Raw genomic sequence first — 19794 nt, forward strand, 5'->3', positions numbered from 1 at the left:
TTGGAGCCCGGGAGGCACTTCCAGCATTGACCCTTCTCCCACCTGGACACACAAACACAGGCACTTGCAGAGTTCTGCACCTTCCTGCAGGCATTTGGTGTTCAGAAACTCTCCTCCCCGAGCTGCACAGCTCAAGTACAGAAAAGCACAGTTGTTGGCACAATTGGGATGACGTGACTGGGATTAATCTCACGGGTTTATCTTGCTATTGACCTTATGATTTAAACCAGAGGAACTGTAGCAGATTATAGATGGGATGTTCCAACACAAGTGGAACAAGTTGACATTAGATAACAGGCATTTATGTTTGCCACACAAAGGGTGGAATTTCTCCTGGTTTATGCTTAGGTCGCTCTGATTTTTTTTAAATTATTTTTATTTTTCACAATTATCATTTATTTTTTTGCCAGGAATTCTCTATTGAGATGGCAAACCAAGCAAAATCCCACCCTGATCTGGACACAACCCAGACCTCCGCAGGGTCCTATGCATGGTGATGCCACCTGCATTTCTCTGGAGAGTCTGTATTTCTTTACAATTAAATCCAGTTTCTGAGGCAAACCAACTGCAGACTGCCACAATACCCTGCCCACTTCTGCCCCTCTGGTCTGGCAGAGCCAAACTAATGCTTGCTTCTGCTGACTGGGGACTGCTGGGACACATATCCTGATGCAGAATAGCTGCACCTTTTAACAGACATTTCTCCCCACTGACACACACTTTGGAAATACAATCAGGTAGGACAGCTGATTGTTTTTTTCTAATTAAAAATTGCCTTGTTAGCTCAGGAGTTAGTTCAACATGGTCCCACAGAAAATTAGCCCAGCCTGTTGTTCTAAACATGTAGCTGGAAAAATATTGGGGATTTTGCTGCTCAAGTCCTTGTAACGTGGGTAGGACTGTGGACATCAGATGCTTCCAAAATCACAGCAATCCAAACCCTGACTCGGTCAAGTGTTTAAGCTTGTGTAAGTTCTTCCAAAACACAACCCAAGAATGTGCTGAAACACAGAGGTAACACAAACAAGCAAATCACCCATGTCTGATAGGGAGGTGAGCGTTTGTGTTTTCAGCAAAACCAGGATCATCACACATGTTCCTGATTCTAACTTAATCTCCTCCTATAGCTGGGTCTGGGCTGCACCAGCTTTCACAGAAAACGTCCTGCATGATTCACTGTGTTACTGGGGAGGGAAAAAATATGTTGAGAGGAACATTTAGTGCCCGTGTAACTCAACTGAGTAACAAATTCAGAACAAGCTGTTACAATTAGCAGATATTGTTGTTGCCAAGATCATATCATTTCATAACCAGATTTAATTAAAAGAGCAGTTTAGATGCCTGGCACCCAGCTTCTCTTAGTTCAAAGCCTTTTCCCTCAATCTAAATCCCAGAACCAGCAGAGGAACAGCACCCAGCACCCAAGAGAAAGCAGGTCGTTCAGACCTTACCAATGTATTACGTCTCTTTTTAAGCTTCTAATTGCTACTCTGGCATAGCAACGACTCCTGTTGCTGTAGGGAGCTGTAAAAATCCCCACCGGGCTGCTTTTTTGGAAGTTGATAGACACCCTGCTCTGCAAGCCAGATACAGACACCGGAGTGTGGCAGAATCACCTGGAAACAAACACAGCACAGGAGCCTTCCAATTGCTCTGACTGGCAACCAACACACAGTGAGTGGGTTTTGATCACGGGCTAAAAGCACATTTTCTATGATGTTGAAGTTGCAGTGAGGGGTGGAGACCTTTGCTCTGACCTAGCTCTCATTTCTTCAGGCATTCTGCAGATTGTTTCAGGTTTCTCTGCAGCCCTGATACCTCCCAGCTCCTCTCCAGCTGTTTCTCCTTTTTGACTTTCATTGGTTCCTCTGGCAGAGAAACATTACATAAGATGGACATATTGTTATTTCAGTAATGAACTCCCATTAGTTTCATAAGTTGAGTATTTTATTATTTCAGCCTGCTGTTAGACCCCCTGAAAGTTGCTTTTCACCTGCCTTTGGCAATCTGAAGTTTGCATCCAGTCACTAACATTCACAATATAAAGTTACCTGCTTTATTATTTAAGTCACATATATTCATTAGAGGGAACAGTACATTATTTTAGGAGCAAATTGCAAAAGAATTCACTAAGTGTACTGCACATTCTAGGCATTAATTATAGCAGAACTATTTAAAACTTGCACTGGTCAATAATTTTGTTTCAAACACGTCCAAACATTCTGCAGTTATTTTGATCAATTAAGCACATCTGCTGACAGAAGTTAAACTCAGCATGACCCTTCTGGTTTTATTCCCAATGTAAGATTTTCCTCCCTCTTTTTTTCTCTTTTTTTTTTTTGGTTCAGAAAATTATTTTAATACATTGCAGTAATCTATAAATAATGATGAAAACCTACAAGGTCAGGGAAAGGAAAAGCACAGCACATTCCCTGAAGGAGCATTAGAAAGTTTTAACTTCTACAAGTAATAAATTATGAGCCACATGTTAAAGTTAAAACTGAAAAAAGGCCATGTTTCCTAAATGGAATCTGGTTTCTGCATGGTAAAAAGTGAGATATTCCAGCACATTTGACTCCAAGAATTAAATTCCTCCTTTTGAATTGTTTCTTTCTGTGGCAATGGGTGAGCTGAGCTATACAGGGCTTTAACCTCTCCCAGGTCCCAGCCATGGAAAAATACCCAGCTAAGCCCTAAGAAAAAGGCTGCAGATCTGGTTAGGAAGCTCCAGTTCTTAACTTTCAACATTAGGATGAATCCTAATACTCTGGGTTACTTTATTTTTATTTCTGGATGACTAAATTGATACTCAAAAAAAAAAAAAGATTAAGAGAAAGAACAAAGGTGTTTCCCCTCCCCTTGTGCTCCTGTCTTTACCGTTTTCCTTCTGATAGGAGATAGCTCTCAAAAACTTGTTTTCCCCAAAGTTTAGTGTTGCTGTAGTTCCCTTATGCCAGTGGAAATACAGAGGGGGAAAAAAAACCCTAACCCAGACCTACTGCACTCTCAGAAAGATCTGCATTCAGAGAAGTACCACAGAAACCCGTGTAAAAAATCCAAGCCTGGATTATCAGCACTAAGCAGAAGTGCTTAAGGAGCACCTGAGCAGATTATTGCAGTAGATTCAGCAAGAGGGATAAAAATCCAACTGAGATTTCCTTATTTCCATACTTGATTCCTGCCCTAACTACAGCAGTTGTAAAAATCAAGCACATATCTAAAAGGGAAGGGCAGTAAAAAGCCCTTCAGGTGTTTCTCTTCTCAAAGTTACAGCTTGTTATGTCATCAGTAATAAGTAATAAAACATAATCATCCTGAAACAACACCTCCATATTTGAATATTATATGAAAAGCTTCAGGCCTGACAATTTTGTTTAAAGAAAATCATTTAGGATTTAATGTATTAGCACAGAACTCCAGGCATGCATGTAATAAAGTCATAATATCTTCTGAAATGTCCTGCCTTCCACTTCCAGTGTTCAGCCAAATATTAGTCAGTCAGACAGTAACCACGAATCAACAGGTTTTGTCTCAGCTTATTCAAAATAATTTCTTTCCATCAGATTTCAAGAAACTGTGATTATTCTCAGTAAGAACAATTGGAGTGAAACAGAATTTTCCTTCTGCCTGAAGCTCAAGCAGATGAGGTACAATTTATATTGACCTTGCAGGGCAGTGAAGCCTCTGTGAAGATCCAGGGATGTTTCACTTGATTTCAGACAAACAACAGGAGCATTTGCTGATATTCCACCACGTGCCTTTAACTCCACATCCAGGCTCACCTCACTCCCCAGACAGACAGGACACAGAGCATGTCCTGTCCTAGTTCCATGGCTTTTGTTTTCACCTGCCTGCTTGGGAACCCCATGTCAAGAATTGTTCCTTTGCTGTACAAAAAGCCATCTCATTAAAGACATTTCTTATTAAAATTCATAACCTTAAAGGTACCGTGTGAGAAATACTAAAGATAATTGGATTGCACTCATGAATAGAGAATACTAATAAAACAAAGAAAGTGCTTTTATGTCCTTCAATCAACAGCTCCTGTACTGTCCTTTAAGTGTCTTACACAGTCTTTCAAGAAAATATCCATTAAAATTTTCTAATTAAGATTTCACTTGCAAATCACTGTTCTTGAAATATCTTCACCAGGACAACAAAGCAGGTAACACTCATAAGACTTTATGCCTTGAGGATCTGCTTTCTCCAAATGATGTAAGTTCTCATTAGTCTGATGCTTTACTTTTCCCTGCCTATCCTGAACTTTTCTAAGCTACTGAGTTCCACACCAAATTAGTCAGAGTTCTTCCACCTCTGAGAGACTTTTATACGAGTATTTCACAAAAATCGTCTCAGCTCAAAGACAAACTTGAGGAGATTTAAAAGCTTCAGAGAGACAAAAAGCTGTGAGCTGCTCATGATTAAAGGAAAAAAACATTACACAGTTCAGCAAAGATTCACGAACAGACTCCTACAGCACAATTACTGTTTTTCACAGGATATTTTTAGGAAAGAGAAGGTGAAACCACACAGGCTGAAACCATCTCCATCTGTAATTCCTTGCCCATACCTTGACTGGTGCTTGCAGAATTTAGAACACTCATTTCCAGACTGATCAAGATAACACTATCAGCTCATTAGGGTGTGAATATGCATGCTTAAATAAATTAAACTAATTTCACGCTGATACAAAGATATCTAAGGGAAATTGAAGGTCAAATAGATTTATACCATAAGTGATTCAGAGATTGTGAAATGTTCCAACAGAATTTAGAACTCCATTTTGTCTACAGAATCATGTATTTCTGAAAAAATCTGTAACCAAGGGTCCATTTCTCTGGGTTGTTACAAGAGTGGCATTAAAACAAACAAAAACCACAACAACCTAAATACACAGAAATGCATTTCAAGAGCAAGAATATTGGAGGGAACACTGCACAGAACAGAAGATAAATCAGTTTCAAATTGTCTCCCAAAAGAATAAAATATGGCAATACCATAGATCTGCTGGTCTTTAATCACTGTTTATTGAAATAGCAGCAAATTAAGGGCCCATTTTTGCAGGTTCTGGTATAATTCCTGGGCCAAATGTTTCCAGCTTTTGGAAAGTCTAGAGAGTTCCAATCCCCCAGTACTCTGAAAACCCAAAAAAGTGCAGATAAATATTATAAGGTACTTAAATTTTATACTTGCCTACATTTCATTGAAGTAATACACATCCTGACAGATATTTCACACTGCCTGATTCTGCACCTCATCTTGGGACACCAAAGACAGAAAGAAAAGTAGCCCAGGTGTGGTGTAAATCAGTGTCACTGTTAGAATCCATAGGCTTAACCCAATTTACCACAGTTAAGAGGGAGGCTGTAAACACTTGGACATTGCTGTAGCATGTTCACTGTCATCCCCTTCCTTCAGCAAATGTAAAATGAGGAAGCTGAAGAGAAAACTCAACCTTCCTTTTGCCACCAAGATCAGCACTTCAGGCTTCACAAGTTTTGTTGGACTGCGAGCCCTGCAACCCGCTGACAAGATTTGCAAACCCAGGCACAACCTCAAGCCTTTGTATTTCCATTTTTATCTATAGTCCTACCACTGCACACTGTATTTTTACATCTAGGCTGACTACATATTTATAATGACTACACCAAACACTCCTAAGCACTTGCATTTCCACAAGGAAGGGAGTTTCATAAAGTCTTTAGAGATTTTCGGGGTGGCTGACTCTGGTGAGAAACAGGAATAAAAAGAATTCAATTCTTGATTCATTCTGTTTCCAACGAAGAGAAAAGGGTCCACCAAAGGGTCCCCAACAGCAAGGAATATCCCAACGTGTAAACTCTTAGACAATAGTTGTGTCTTGTGTATGAGACAGAATATACTTCAATTATAACTACAAGGAGGTGCTGAACCTACTCCTGAAGGGCACATTTGAGAGAGAAGCTGGCACAGTCAGAGCTGTTTGCTTGCTCAGCTCTGGTTAAAAAGCCAAGGACTGCCAATATTTATGTGATTCTCTTGCTTTATTCAGAGAGCAAGAACAACCAGCCAAGAAGTCCTGGAGCAGCACCCTGAGCACAACAAGGCAGATATAGCACTCATTTGTCATCACTGCTTTTCTGCTGAATAATCAAGCTTGTATTAGTTTTGGAAGTTTTCTTCTAAGGTGTGGTGGGTAATTCAAGTGACTTCTAAGCTGAACATTCTGCACAGAGCTCAACCCTGCCAAAATCCAGCCATGGGAATTGTCCCAAGGTACTGTATTTGCATGACTGGGTCTCACGAAATGTCAGGGAAGCAAGTCTAGAGGAACAAGTACTATTTTGGGGGTTTTTCCTCAGGAAATCTGTGGGTTTGCCCATAAGCAATGACTCCAATTTCTACAGGTCACAGGTTGCCACAGGTATAATTTCCTCTTTTTTTCTTTCCATTCAGGCCTGTTGTGCTGCATGGGGACAATCCACTTTTTATTTACTGTCTGGAGAAGGATCAGTACTTCCACTGTGCCATAGCAGGCAGTTTTTAAGTGAGCATCTCCCCAGCTGTGACCTGCAGCTGCACTTCTGAGGAGTGAAGTGTGTCTGTGCAACCTTGCATTGGCCTCCCTCCAACACAGTCACTCTGACTTTTACTGACTGAAGGAAATTACTGAAGAAGCATCTTATCAACATATGCTCCAAATATCCAAGGGAGAGCAGCTGAATCTGCAGGAACACAGCTCTGGGGCTCAGCCAATATTAAGACATCAGTGTTCAGGATTTTCTCCCACTCTTCCAGTCTATCAAGGAAGCAAAGCACACACAGACAGATGATGTGCTCACTCTACAGGGGCTGTGTTCCAGCTCTGTTACAGACAGATCTGAGCCCAAGACTAGGGGCCAAACAGGACCCCCACAGTGCTGGTTCCCTTTTTATTTAACATCCTCTCTATTTTGTTAACACTTGAACTACCAAATCAGAGTTCACTTAGCCTGACAATAGAGGCTCAAAGATTTTTTCCAACCTATGAAACCCCACAGCAGACCACAAGCACACTGCTTCTGAATCACAGGAGGTTTGGATTGGAAGGTTAAAGCTCATCTCATTCCACCACCCTGCCATGGGCAGCAATACCTTCCCCTAGACCAGGTTGCTTCAAGCTCTGTCCAACCTGGCCTTGGACACTTCAAGAAGAAGCCACAGCTTCTCTGGCTGTGCCAGTGCTTCACCACTCTCATAGCAAAGAATTTATTCCTCATATCCCTTTTAACTCAACCCTCTCTCAGTCCTATCCTTACATGTTGCTTTCTAAGCCCAAACATCAATCTGTTTCTAATTAACAGTGATGATTTGCATCATATAAAGACAATTCAGCATAAGTGTCTTCAGCCCTCCAAACATTCTGACAGTTAAGATCCCATCCCCAAAACACTCTGTAAAGGCTCTGCATTGCATCCTGCTCTGTCCTGGAAGCTCTCCCAGAGGTTCTACCACCTTCTGTCTGACAGCATCTGACCCTCACACCTCGTCTGACAGCACCTGTGCTGCTGCCCAACAGATGATTGCTCCAGGACATGCACAAGGTGTGCAAGTGGTTCAGTCACAGACACAGGTGATACCACTCCAGCCTCTCCAAAAGTCTTGCCAGAAAGTTTTCATTAGGAAGCTCACAGACAGTGATTCTTATGGCTGCCTTTAGCTGCTGCACTCTCCTCCTCGGAAACTTCTCTCATCCCTCCCCTGCTCTAAAGCACCTTGTACAACTCGATTAAGGGTTGTCAGACTCCTCCTGCAGACTGAACTTGCTACAGCACTTTCCAGTTGACTCAAAGCACTTTCCTGCCCATTGTAACAAATACAACTCGAGCTATTCTAGTTTCTTCCTCAGTCACCAGCTGGATCCTTTGGTAATCTAAACGCTTAGATTTACACCAGAGTCACCCAGAGATCTTTGCCGTGCTTTTATCTTCGCTTATCCCCTCTGTAATCTCCTCCCACCTGAGCCTTGCTCTGCATCGTCCCCAGCAGAGGCAATGAGAGAACAGATCTCCGAGCTGCTTTGCACAACAAAGTAGCAGAAACCACACAAACCTGGGCACATTTCTAAGCTCAGCAGACCATTGCACCCATTCCTAACTATAGACATCCTTCACTGGGCTCGAGACTCTCCGGGTGCTGCACTGCCCTGAGGTTCTGAGAGCTGTGAAATTAATAATGAAATATCTTGGGTAGCTTAGCATGAAGGCAAGAAGATTGCAAATTAGCATTAAGTTTTATTCAGGTTTGCCCGGAGGGCAGGAGTGTATCCTAGTGTTAAGGGAAGAAAAAAAACCTGAAAAAAACCCCAAGATTTAAAGAGCCAGGACGAGTATTCAGAGCCAGGTATGGATATTCCATATATTACAACCAGCTCACAAAAAACCATCTGCCTCCAATGTTTGCCTTTAGCTGTACATGTAGGGGTTAATTCACAGTACAAAGATTTACACAGTTCAGGGGAACAACTCGTTGCCCAAAGCATGATTTGACCCCAGAATACAACACCTAGTCCAGTTACTACCTGAGTGCCATCAGGCAGATTACTCAGCCCAGGGCTCCTGCTGGAAACAAAAGTTGTAAACAGAATTTGAAGGAACAGGAGTTGTGGTCAGCTCCAAAGATGAGGATACTGGGGAGCTCTCAGCACACTGCACTTCAGGCTTGCTCTTCCTCGACATTTAGAACATTCAAGCTCTAAGTTAATTAAACCCCTCAGCTTCTCATGGCAGAGATAACTTGCATGCAGCATTTTCCTCCAGCACTCAGAAGGGGCATATGAAGCCTTCAACCAACAAATAACACAAGAGAAATAGTTCTAACTTAAAGAATAACAGGTAAAACTCACCTCATTTCCTCCAGCCTGAAGTCTCTACAGAAAAGAAGGTTTTTTTCCTTGTGCCAGCCAGCATGCTGACCACCCAGCCCAGGTGGCAGAATTCCCCAGAAGACCCAGACTGCTCTTGATCCTCACAATTTATAATGATCCCAGCTGGCCCTCATCCCCAGCCTAATTAACCCAAAGGTGTTTTTTTCACTTGTTGGGGCTCTGTGTCTCTTTGCAAGAAAACAAAGTGAAGAAGAGAAAGGGAAAAGCTCGAGCTGGCACTCATCCAAACATATATCTTTGTGTGGAAGATAATATCCTTGGGGAGGAAAAAGGATATAGTAAGCTTTCCAGGACATAGTGCAGCAAAAGTGTGCTGTGTTATGCATTTTTTGGGCTTTTTTTCCCCTATTAAAAAAGTCAGCAGGTTTTTTCAGACACTTTGTATTGCCTTCTTTCACAATTCAGAGGCATCAATCACAGAGGAAGCTCAGGACCAGCCCTCCTTCCTAATAAATCCACACTGAAAGCAGCAAATAGACTTGGTTACTGATGTGCACCTTTCCAGAATGGAAGCTCCAACTAAGGGCTCAAAAGCTTCCTGGGAACTCCTGGTGAAACATATTACTTCTTTTTTAATGTTTGAGAGCAAATGGACCAAATTACAGAAATATGAAAAATCAGGCAAGTATTTTGTCACCTACAAATGCAAATACAATGTGTGCAAGTTTACAGAAAAACAAACAAATGACTCCCTATTCCTCTGAAACCTGAAAAGGTGGGTGGGAAGAAAGAACAAAATTAATTGATCTTCAGACCTCAGCCTTTTCTCTGCAGGTAAATCTCTGTTGAAATCAAACACAAGTAAACCAAATTAAAAAACCTAACCACAAAACCTAAAGATAATTCAAGTCAGTGATGTGAGAGAGAGCATAATTTGGGTCACCTAGTCTGGCCTATAGATTTTTCTTCACATTAAGCTGCTGAAATGACTGAACCAGAATCTGGCACAGGGTTACTCATCACTATTTGTCTGTAGGTCCACCAAATTGCACCCCGAGTGTATTCCCAGAAGGGAGAATGGATGTCTGCTCAAAGGAGTTCACAGTCAATGCAAAAGGAAGAATGATTTATTATGAACACTTTCCATGTGCCTCAGTGGTCCCACATTTTTATCTAATGTTCTTATTCTCAGCCCTCTATTTTTAAAACATCTCAGAAGGATGTGCTTGTGGTGAGCCAGTGGGAAGGTCTGAAGGAGGCAAATTAAAAAGAGAAAAATTAAGAACAGTAGACAGTGTTAAGAAGGCAAGTCCCTGCACAGGGAACTGGGCTGGAACATGGACTGTGTGGGAGATGCCTCTCTCATGCCATAAAAGCACATTTTGAAATGTGGTTTTCACCGCAGTCCTAGAGCTTGTCATCACCAGGGCTCGTTGATCTTCACTGACTCATCTGTGCAGGGCTGTCGAGCTGCAGTTTGTGTGGCCTGCACCCAACAGCACAAATGGGACCATCCCCCCCAGGGAAATGCAGCAAGGGCGACAATGGAAGCAGAATGTTCATCAGGACCATTTACCAAGCAGGTGTTCCCTGCTTCAACAACAGTACAAAATCAATAATTACATTATTGACAACATGTGAAGACTCAGTTCCTGGAAAAATTCCACAGTAGATTTTCATAAATTCTGTCTGAAAACCAAAGCTGACACCTGACTTAGAGTTATAAAGCTCAACCCTGACCCAGCTCCCAATTTCTCTGCCCCTCACACAACTGTGGACTGAAAAAGCCCCTCAGCTGTTCCAGGGTCACAAACTGAGCATGAACCAGCACAGCAGGGCCATGAAGAGGAGTTTAAATCCTGAACCTGGGGTTCAGTCAGCCTGGGAACCTTGAAACTTAAAGTTATTTTTTTGCCAGCTTCTATGATTGCTGCTGTGGAACCTGGAGTCCTAGGATGTTGGCTTTGGTTTTTTGTGTTTGTTTGTTTGTTTGTTTGTTTTGTTGTTGTTTGTTTGTTTGTTTGGGTTTTTTGGTTTTGTTTTTTTTAATGCAGAAAAAGAGAAAAATATGGCGAATTGGGAATACAAACCTTTTAAATGAACATAAAGCTGCTGAAATGTCTTTATGAGAAATTGTTGATATGGTATTTTTGCCTGAACTAAAAAAAAAATTTCCTCCTATCAACAGAAATTATTGAGATTTTGATACTTCTATGTATAGAATTTTTTTTTTTTGCTTTTACAAAACAGCCATTTTTTCTTCCCAAGACAACTAAAGCTGTTGATTTATGTGAAGTCAGATCAGAACTGTAGCTATAAACACCACTTGTAATTAAGAAGTTTTCCTATTTGTTTACTGGTGGAGTGGAAGGTTGGACCTTTGGTCTTCCCTAAGAGAATATAAAATGAAACCCAGGAAGAACTGGCCATCTATGATGAAGATGCCTGAAATAACTGGGAGTACCATCATTGGAGAATTCACTGAGGGGGGGGAGATGAAAAGAGGAAAAATCTCCATATTTCTTTTTTTTTTTTCTGTAAAAGCAGAAAGTTTAACACAAGCTCTTAGCTGGCAGCTAAAAGTAAAACACAGATTGTTTCTTAGGCTGAATTATATCAGTACATGTTTCATAAGGATTAACTAGTATGTTGTTATTAGAGTAATCAGTGATTCAGGATGCCAGAAGATTGGAAGATTAAACAGAAGCTAATCTCTAGAAAAGTAGGACAAAATGCTTTGTTTCTTTTTCAGGAAAAACAATTCCCAGGTTCTCAAAAGCTGCTTCCTCTTTGCTTCCCCCCTTGGTAAGGTGACTTTTTCTCAACAGCAATACTTTCACATCTGCCTCTCCCAAAACAATGCATTTTCCAAAACCTGTATCTACAGAACATCAGGGACCAGGAAACACCAATGTTGTTATTTTTTTTGACGGCTTAGCACTAATAATAATGTATTTTTCTATAAATCAGGCAATTCACCTGTTGCACTGGTGGTCAGAGCCTGACACAACTGGAAATGCTGACACAGCACATTGCCGTGGAGTTTGAAGAGGCATCAGCAAACCACTGTGAGAAGTGATACACTTTTATTTAGCAGGATATTTAAATAATATTTTTTTATATATATATATAAGGAAGGTGGTGAGTTTAGAGCCAAGCTCCTAATACAAGTGTACATCAGGTTTTCCTTTTAAGTATCACATTTTCAGCAGCACCTCTCACCAAGTTCTCTGTTGGAATATCAGTGGCATTCAGGACTGGTAAACAGGTAAAGGCAACAACGATAAATACAGTTCTTGGTAGGACACAAACAGAGAAATTCCTACACAATACAAAGATTTTTAAAGGTGGCTTAGCTTTTGGACATTGCAAAGAGATTTTAGTATATAAGGGACTTCTGAAAAACAAAAAAATCCAGGAGTTTAGCACTCAACTTGCGCAGAAAATTCTGGAAATGGTCTAAAATAGCTTTTGAAACGTACAAATATCTTCAGTAGCTCTGAGAAATATTTAGTATCATGCTGTAGGACAAAGAGTATTAAGTAGATCTCTTGTACACTTCTACTAAAAATTCTCCTGCACAGGAAGGAACTTCCTGTCCAAATGCAGGAGACTGGCCAGGAATGGCAGTAGCACAAGTATTGCTGCTCCTGGGAGGATTTATCCAGGAGAGAGTGAAGCTTTAAAACATTTGCAATTCATACCTGAGTGATCTCTTACTTTCCCCCAGGCTCCCTCTGCAGTCGTGTTCTGCTGAGAGTCTCAATTAAACAGATGTAGCTGCTAAAATTAGTTATTTTATCCAGGATGCATCGGTTCAAGCCCCTCATTGGGATCAAAGGCACATCAGTGGGAACGACTCTGACAGCTGGGAAGGTCACTGAGGAGTTCCTGCTCAGTCTGCTCTGGGTCAGACCTTTCCCATGGCAATGTCTGGACCCAGCAGTTGGTAGTGGGTGCTTTTTGCCTCCAGGAAGCTCTGCCATGGTTGCAGTGATCTGCTAACCAGTGGAAGCAGCAGGACTGGGCTCTTAGGTCTGCACAGCACATCCCCTGCGGCTGGACTGTGTAGGAAAATGTAAGAACCAACTCTGACTTCCTGAACTGATTAATTTTAATATTCCTTGGCAGTCTCTCAGCACACAACTGTCTATCCCTTGAGACTGGAACTCAGCAGAGACTGACAAGCCCTACAGAGGGGTAATCTGCGGGAGAAGAATGTTAAGACTACTTATCAGAAATAAAGCACATGAAACCTTCCCCTCAACAGGATTAGGCAAATTGCAACAAGCTTAAAAGTCCTTGTTCCTTTTATCTCTGTTTTGCTTTGCTCTCCATCTCCCTCATATCCCACTTATGGTACCTCACTTTACATTGCTTTGCACTTCTTGTTGAGAAACACGAATCAAATCAGTGTTCAGTGAACCCATGGGAGGCCTCTTTGATTTGTAGTTTCAGTGAGGTCCATGTTGAGGCATCATTGCATAAACAAGTGAGAGTGTGAGCCAGTTTTAACTTCAGGATATTCCAGGCTAAGGGCTTGTATGGAATTTTTATCAACCAGCTCATATATTCATTTGCTAACTTGTTCTGGTCTCCTAAATCCCTCTACCCTTAAAATGAGAGTACTCATTCCTTAGTAATGAACAAGATTTCTAGAGTTCCAGATCTCACAGCAAAAAACTGTTATCAGTGTTACAATATTTAACATCTGCTGCAAGTCACTCACAGCTAATGATGAGCTCTGCTATGGCTCCCTAATGAATTTCTTAGGGAAAGAGAGGCAGGGCTGGAAGACATTTGACGCCCAGTGGGATGACATAGCTCATGCTGGCAGGGAAATCTGGAAAATGCTTCTCTTGAGTGACATTTCTGATGGCCATCGTGGCAGTGACACTTGCCAGAGCAGCATCTGTAGAAGAGCAAGGGATGAGCACATCAAACACCCCTGTTCTGTGCAGGCAGCTGACAAAAGCTGTGAGGAAGAATTTACCAGATGAACAGCCATTTTGAAGATTAAGAGCTCCTGTAGCCTGAATAAAATGGCAGAAATGGATTTGTTTGGAGTTTTTTTTCCCAGTGGAAAATAACTTTGCTGACAGACCCAAATCAGAAGATAGAAAATCTGTTCAATTTGCAAAATTTCAGTGAATCCTCTACTTTGAAATCAAAGGCATGACCAGCATCATTTCCAGGGTGTTTTGGCCCAAATGCACCTGCATATATTTGGTAGGTAGGTCCTAGAGTCCTTCCCCACACAGCACATCTCAAACCCCACAGTTTTTATTCACATTCACAGGTATGTATTCCTGTATCTGCAGGAATTTGTTGAAAATCCAAGGAAACAGCCATCATATCCTCAGCTGATGTAAACCAGCATCACTCCATTGAATAAGCAAAACCAACTTCTTACAGATTCAGCAAATAATTTCTGAAATGAGCTCTCTGAGATTTCCTCTGTGCAGCTCATTTCTAAGGGGCAAGAACAATGACACAGACCTGTCTCTGTTTTGACAGGCTACAAAATGAGCCACAAGAACCTATTGAAATTATTAAACAGGAATAATTTACATCTCAGCATCTGACCTCATTCTGTGATTCAGGTGTTGTTACCTACCTGCTCAGTTACTTAAATTTTCATGGTCAACACCAATTCCATCATATTTTATTGTTCTGGGCTCACCATTCACTTGAATAAAGAAGCTGAAAAATTGACTATTAATGTCAAGACTTCTGGAGTGATGTAACGAGGTGTTTTGTTAACTAAACACACATCATGAGTTGGAGTTATGGTGGCAACTCTTAGTCTTCCTGAGACTGCTGGAAATTAAAAGAATGCAGAATATGGAGAATTTCATGATCTTTTTACTGAACATAAATTAGGCATGAAAAATAATTTTTTACATACTGCTTTACCTGAAAATTCAGGCTTGAAAATAGGGCTAATTCTTTCATAGACATATTAATTGTTCTTTCTCAAATCAACTTGTTGCCCCATACATTGACAGTTCCTTGGTGGGCAGTTTTTTACCCTGAAGGCATTGCTGATTTGTAGTCCACTTTTTTCTCTACATACAATTAAATACTTCATAAGTAATTAAATACTTCATAAGAAGTTTTTCTGTTTACCAAAAGTTGTAGCAACTGCTTGGGAACGTTCATAAGGCTTGGACTGAAAGGGCATTAGAAATCAAGAAGCCTGAATTTTATTTTTGGCATCTGTCAGAGTTCCCAATAACGTGGTTATTCTGTACTCTGTCTACTAAATGGACATGGAAGGAATTACAGTTCTCTGGTTGTGAATGATTGATTACTCTCCTTGGTTTCTAATTTTACCTCAGTAAATATTTCAGGTTCTGGTCTTGATTTTGTAAAATAAATCATAATATAATTATACCTTGCCAGTGTTTCAGAAGAAAAAAAGTGCATGAATTTATTATTTCTGATAAAGAGTCTTATAATAAGAGAAGCCTGAGCAAGACAAACAAATTAATTCTTCTATCCATGCATTTCATTCCAGGTTAAAATGGCCAAACTTGGAATTTAAACCTGACCCACTTCATTCTGGAGGATGAGAAGGCTGGTGCTCACAGACACAAGATCATGAGCAGGACAAGCACTTGTTCCTTTGGGAGGCAGCTGGATTCAAGCTGTCAAATACACCCAGCCCAACAGTGTGCACTGGAGCATTTTATCTGCTGTCAATGGTTATAAATTGCTTTATTTTACATAATGAAAGTGCAATTTGTAAAGCCACTGTTTGGAACTCAAGACACTGAATTTATGTTGTAAGCTACCTGATTTTTGTCTGTCAAGCTAAAAACCTCTCTGGAGAGGATGGAAGTCAAACTCCAGAGCAAGATTGTCATGACAGGTTGGGCATAAACAGTGAGACAGAAGAGAAAAAACACTTAATGGTGTGTGCTAATGCTGTGTGTTTGGAGTGGGGAGTGCAATTCCCTTGTTACCTTATCACTGTGTAGCTCCAAACACGCCTCCTTCTCCCTTCTCTTTCCTTAGGACATAGGGAATATCTCTTCTCCAGTGCTTAAATACAAGTTGGCCTCAGGCATCTGCAGAAGGAAAAAAGTGCAATTTGGAATGGCTGAAAGAGCTCAGATTTTTTGATTTACCCAAGCAAAAGCATGAAGACTTGATCCTGAAGTCATCCTCAGATTCAAGAGGCAGACACTTCTCTTGGACATGTTGCCACCCACCCAATAGCTGGGAAATCTGGGCCTTATTCACCAGCCTTGATGGATGATAATCCACCTCCTGGAGTTAATGCATCCTCGCTCAGCCTGGCAGCAATCATGACCCAGACCTGGAACAGCACTTAATGCCACCAGCCATCTAAATTTACTGTAATAAATGGAATATCTCAGTGGATCCCTAATGATTTCTATTATGAGACTATAAAAGGCAGAGACCTGAAAAACCTAAATCACACCTCTTTTGCTGTCTTACTGCTAATGGCTGTGCTGCCTGTTTGCCTGGGTGAGCTGCACAGAGCAGAACAGGACAAGCTCTTGCTGCATTTCTTCTCTCTAACGCGTTTTTATTGAGCAACACTCGATCTGGGAGACATTCCTGTCACATCTGGCATGTTCTCAGGAAGCAAAGGCAACTGCAGCTTGAAGAGGCTGGAACCCACGCTTGCTCTGGACAGCAGATAGACTCTCAAGATGGATTACTTTCAGCCTTCCAGTCTTTTAAATTGTTTTATCTTCTGAGAAGTTCTGAATTATCTACCGATATTTTTCTTTTTAGCAATGGAAAAATTAATTTTAACTAATCTGCTTCCTAATCTCGTTATGATTGCAGCATTCAAGAATGAAAGGGTCTCAAATTACATTAAACTCCTCAGGAGACACTTGGGAAATGCTGATTTAAACACCAAATGGCAACCTGAGCCATAAACTCTGAACAATGGACTAACTAGACATGGAAAAGAGAGTTCATTTCAAATTACCTGATTTAAAAAGGCATTCCCATAATCACCAGATTAATTCTTCAAAGATTCAGCTCAGTTAAAGCATAACATCTACCACCTGTGATTCCTGCTGTACTTTATTTCTGGCTCATTTCAGAGATGTGGATTGTTAGACCAGTTCTGTGAAATTATAATTACCTACCATTGGTGCTTCAAGAGGGGAGGATGTGGTAAAAATTAGAGGTATAGAGCCCACATCTTTCACCAACAAAAGGGACTGAATATCTCCTTTGATGCCAGGCAGGGGCACATTGGCATGAGCCTTGTGGGAGAGAAAGTGAACTCTTGCCTCTGCTGCAGGGATCTCATTTCCAGCTGCACTTAGAACTTCTCAGAAGACTAGTGGGGCAGGATCAAGAAGATCATGCTGATCATGACAACAGACCTTGCTCAGCATTGGCACTGCCTCAACCAAAATGTCCTGGAAGGATGGCAAGAGTTTAGAAAAAGCATGAGCTCCCAAACAAATACAATCCAAATGTACTCAAAACCCTAAAGCTCAAGTCTAACATCTGTTATATGAATATCTAAATGCAGATATGGAATAATGTGCTGGATCAAATCAAGATTGCTGGTGAAAACACTCCAGAGTTTTGGCTTAGGTTGCATCCAGTCTGAGAATGTACATACTTACAAATAACCTTCCACAAAAGTAAAGGAGAAAGAAGAAAATCCCCAAGAACACTAAATTTGAATGCAATGAATTACAAAGAACCAGGCAGTCATGTATTGGGAACTGAAATCTATTCACAGTGGGTTGAAAACAGGACCTAAGAAGGACATTGGTGAAGAGCTTAGCAAAAAGCCCTTTCTCAAGGCTGAGTTTCTCCCTCAATGCCCAATTCACTTTAGTGAACTCCGAAAAATTCCTGCTCATCCAAGGCTTTTAAAACTCTAATGATCTCTGAAACTTGTGACTGGTCTCCCCATCCAAATGATTCCCCAAATATCCATTCAACTCTCTCCTATTTGCTTCAAAACTTTCTGTTTTGACCAAAACTGCCAATTTCGATGCACCAACAACAACATTGAGATTGCCATCATCTAAACCATAAACAGAACTGCTCTGGTGGTGGTCAGACTGATTTAAACACAGATTTAAAGCCAACTGGTGATTGCCCTTTTAATGGGTTAAACATTAAATGGAAACCAAAGGTAAATGAATTTGAATAGCCAGTAATGCCAAAAAGTAAAAGTTTACTGTGTGGAAAAGGAATTTTAGAAGAAAATCTTGTCTTGGAAAGCTACTGACTCTTCAAGGATGTTATAAAAAGATTTGATACAAGCCACTGCTAAGCAATTTCATTTTGTAGAAAAACCACAGTGAATTGCAAGAGTTCATATAATGGTCAATGGAAGATTAAAATAATGAAATTTTGACCCCGCAAGATATTTTAAATCATCTCATTGGGATAGGGTAATCCCATTATCTGGTTCAAAATCTGATATTACTGAGGAAAGTAGCTAAGAACATTTAAAAGAGTGGATCAGATGCTGTCAATAAGGACCTTGTTAGCTGTGTAAAACAGGCCAGAGAGCAGAAATCCATCCCAATCAAAATGCTGAATGTGACATAGTTGGGGAACACTGAAACTCTTACTTGCATGGAAGGATGGGAAATAGGTGGAGATCCCTAACGATTCCTGTAATGATATCCTGGGAACCTGATGTTCTGTAAAAGCACTGGAACCCATGAGGGTGAGGATATCTCTTTAGCAACAACCATCAACAAAAGCAGGTAGAATAAATAATAAATGCCACACCCTATAAGCAATCAGACATTCAGAAGCCTCATTTTCCCTTATGGGAAGTATTAGCATAATAAAAAATTGAAAATGGCATTACACAGACAGAGTTTTGCAAACATGTCTGCCACAGGCGCAGTCCTGCTGACTGTGGAGGATTCCCAAGGTGAGACACGAGGGTATTCCTGCCTGGATTGGTGTTCAGGGACACCCTGGTGACCAAAAGGCTTCACAGTAGATGAATCTGAGGCTCTTGATATTCAGCACAGATTCTTCTATTGAGTGAAGGCTCCTTCTACCAATATCCCATTGAAAAGAAAATCTTTGCCCTAAAGTGATGATTTTATTTCCATGGAAAGCAGACTTTTAATAACAAGTGAAAGTTTTTATGACAACAGGCTTCTGGTTCACAACCCAGGCTACCCAAGTGCTAGAGGAGAAGGACTTCTCTGCAAATTCCATCTTTACACTCAATGCTTATGAAAGAAAACAGAATCATGAATCAAATATTGAGAAAAGGGAATTTCGTGACATAGAACTATCTATGCTTTCTTGAAAGAGAAAGTTTGGGACATCATCTCATCCTTCTTGTTTTTCTTGCTTTGCTTAGTAAAGCCCCAGTGTTAACTCCACCACACTAATGACTTCCATTTAGCTTTGTATTTCAGATAAGACTTATCACCTCACTCACACATCTGTGGCTAACATTGACAAAATATCTTCCTTTGCAATGCACACACAAAGTCTGCAGCATTGATCATTCTATTATCACTCTGTTATGCCTAATTTCCTCTTTCATCTTTCCAGTCAAACTCCATTTCAGGCGACATGAATAGTGGTGGTGACACCCTGATGGATCACCCTTGATTCGGTGTGCTGCAGGTACGGTGTAAAATTGTTTTTCTGTTTGTCAAATTGTTCTGTGAGCATTCCTAACTATTCAAAGCATCAAATTAACAAGTGCATCGCGATCTTTAAGCACTCTGATATGACTTTGTAACAAGCAGTGAAGTGATGCAGCCAGACAGTTTGACTGAGTGCTAGAACTCTCTGCTGACTCCATGAGCAGAATCCAGCTTTAGCACCCACCTGGACAGCTCCTGCCTCAGTTCTACCCTGGACAGGTCACACCCCAAGTGATCTCACTTGTTCCCAGTGAGCCAAGGAGGCTCCAGGACTTCCCTATGGAAAAGCAGGGATAGTCAGTCGGT

The sequence above is a fragment of the Lepidothrix coronata genome, unplaced genomic scaffold, assembly GCF_001604755.1.
Source record: "Lepidothrix coronata isolate B3197 unplaced genomic scaffold, Lepidothrix_coronata-1.0 Scaffold87, whole genome shotgun sequence".
Lineage (NCBI taxonomy): Eukaryota > Metazoa > Chordata > Aves > Passeriformes > Pipridae > Lepidothrix > Lepidothrix coronata.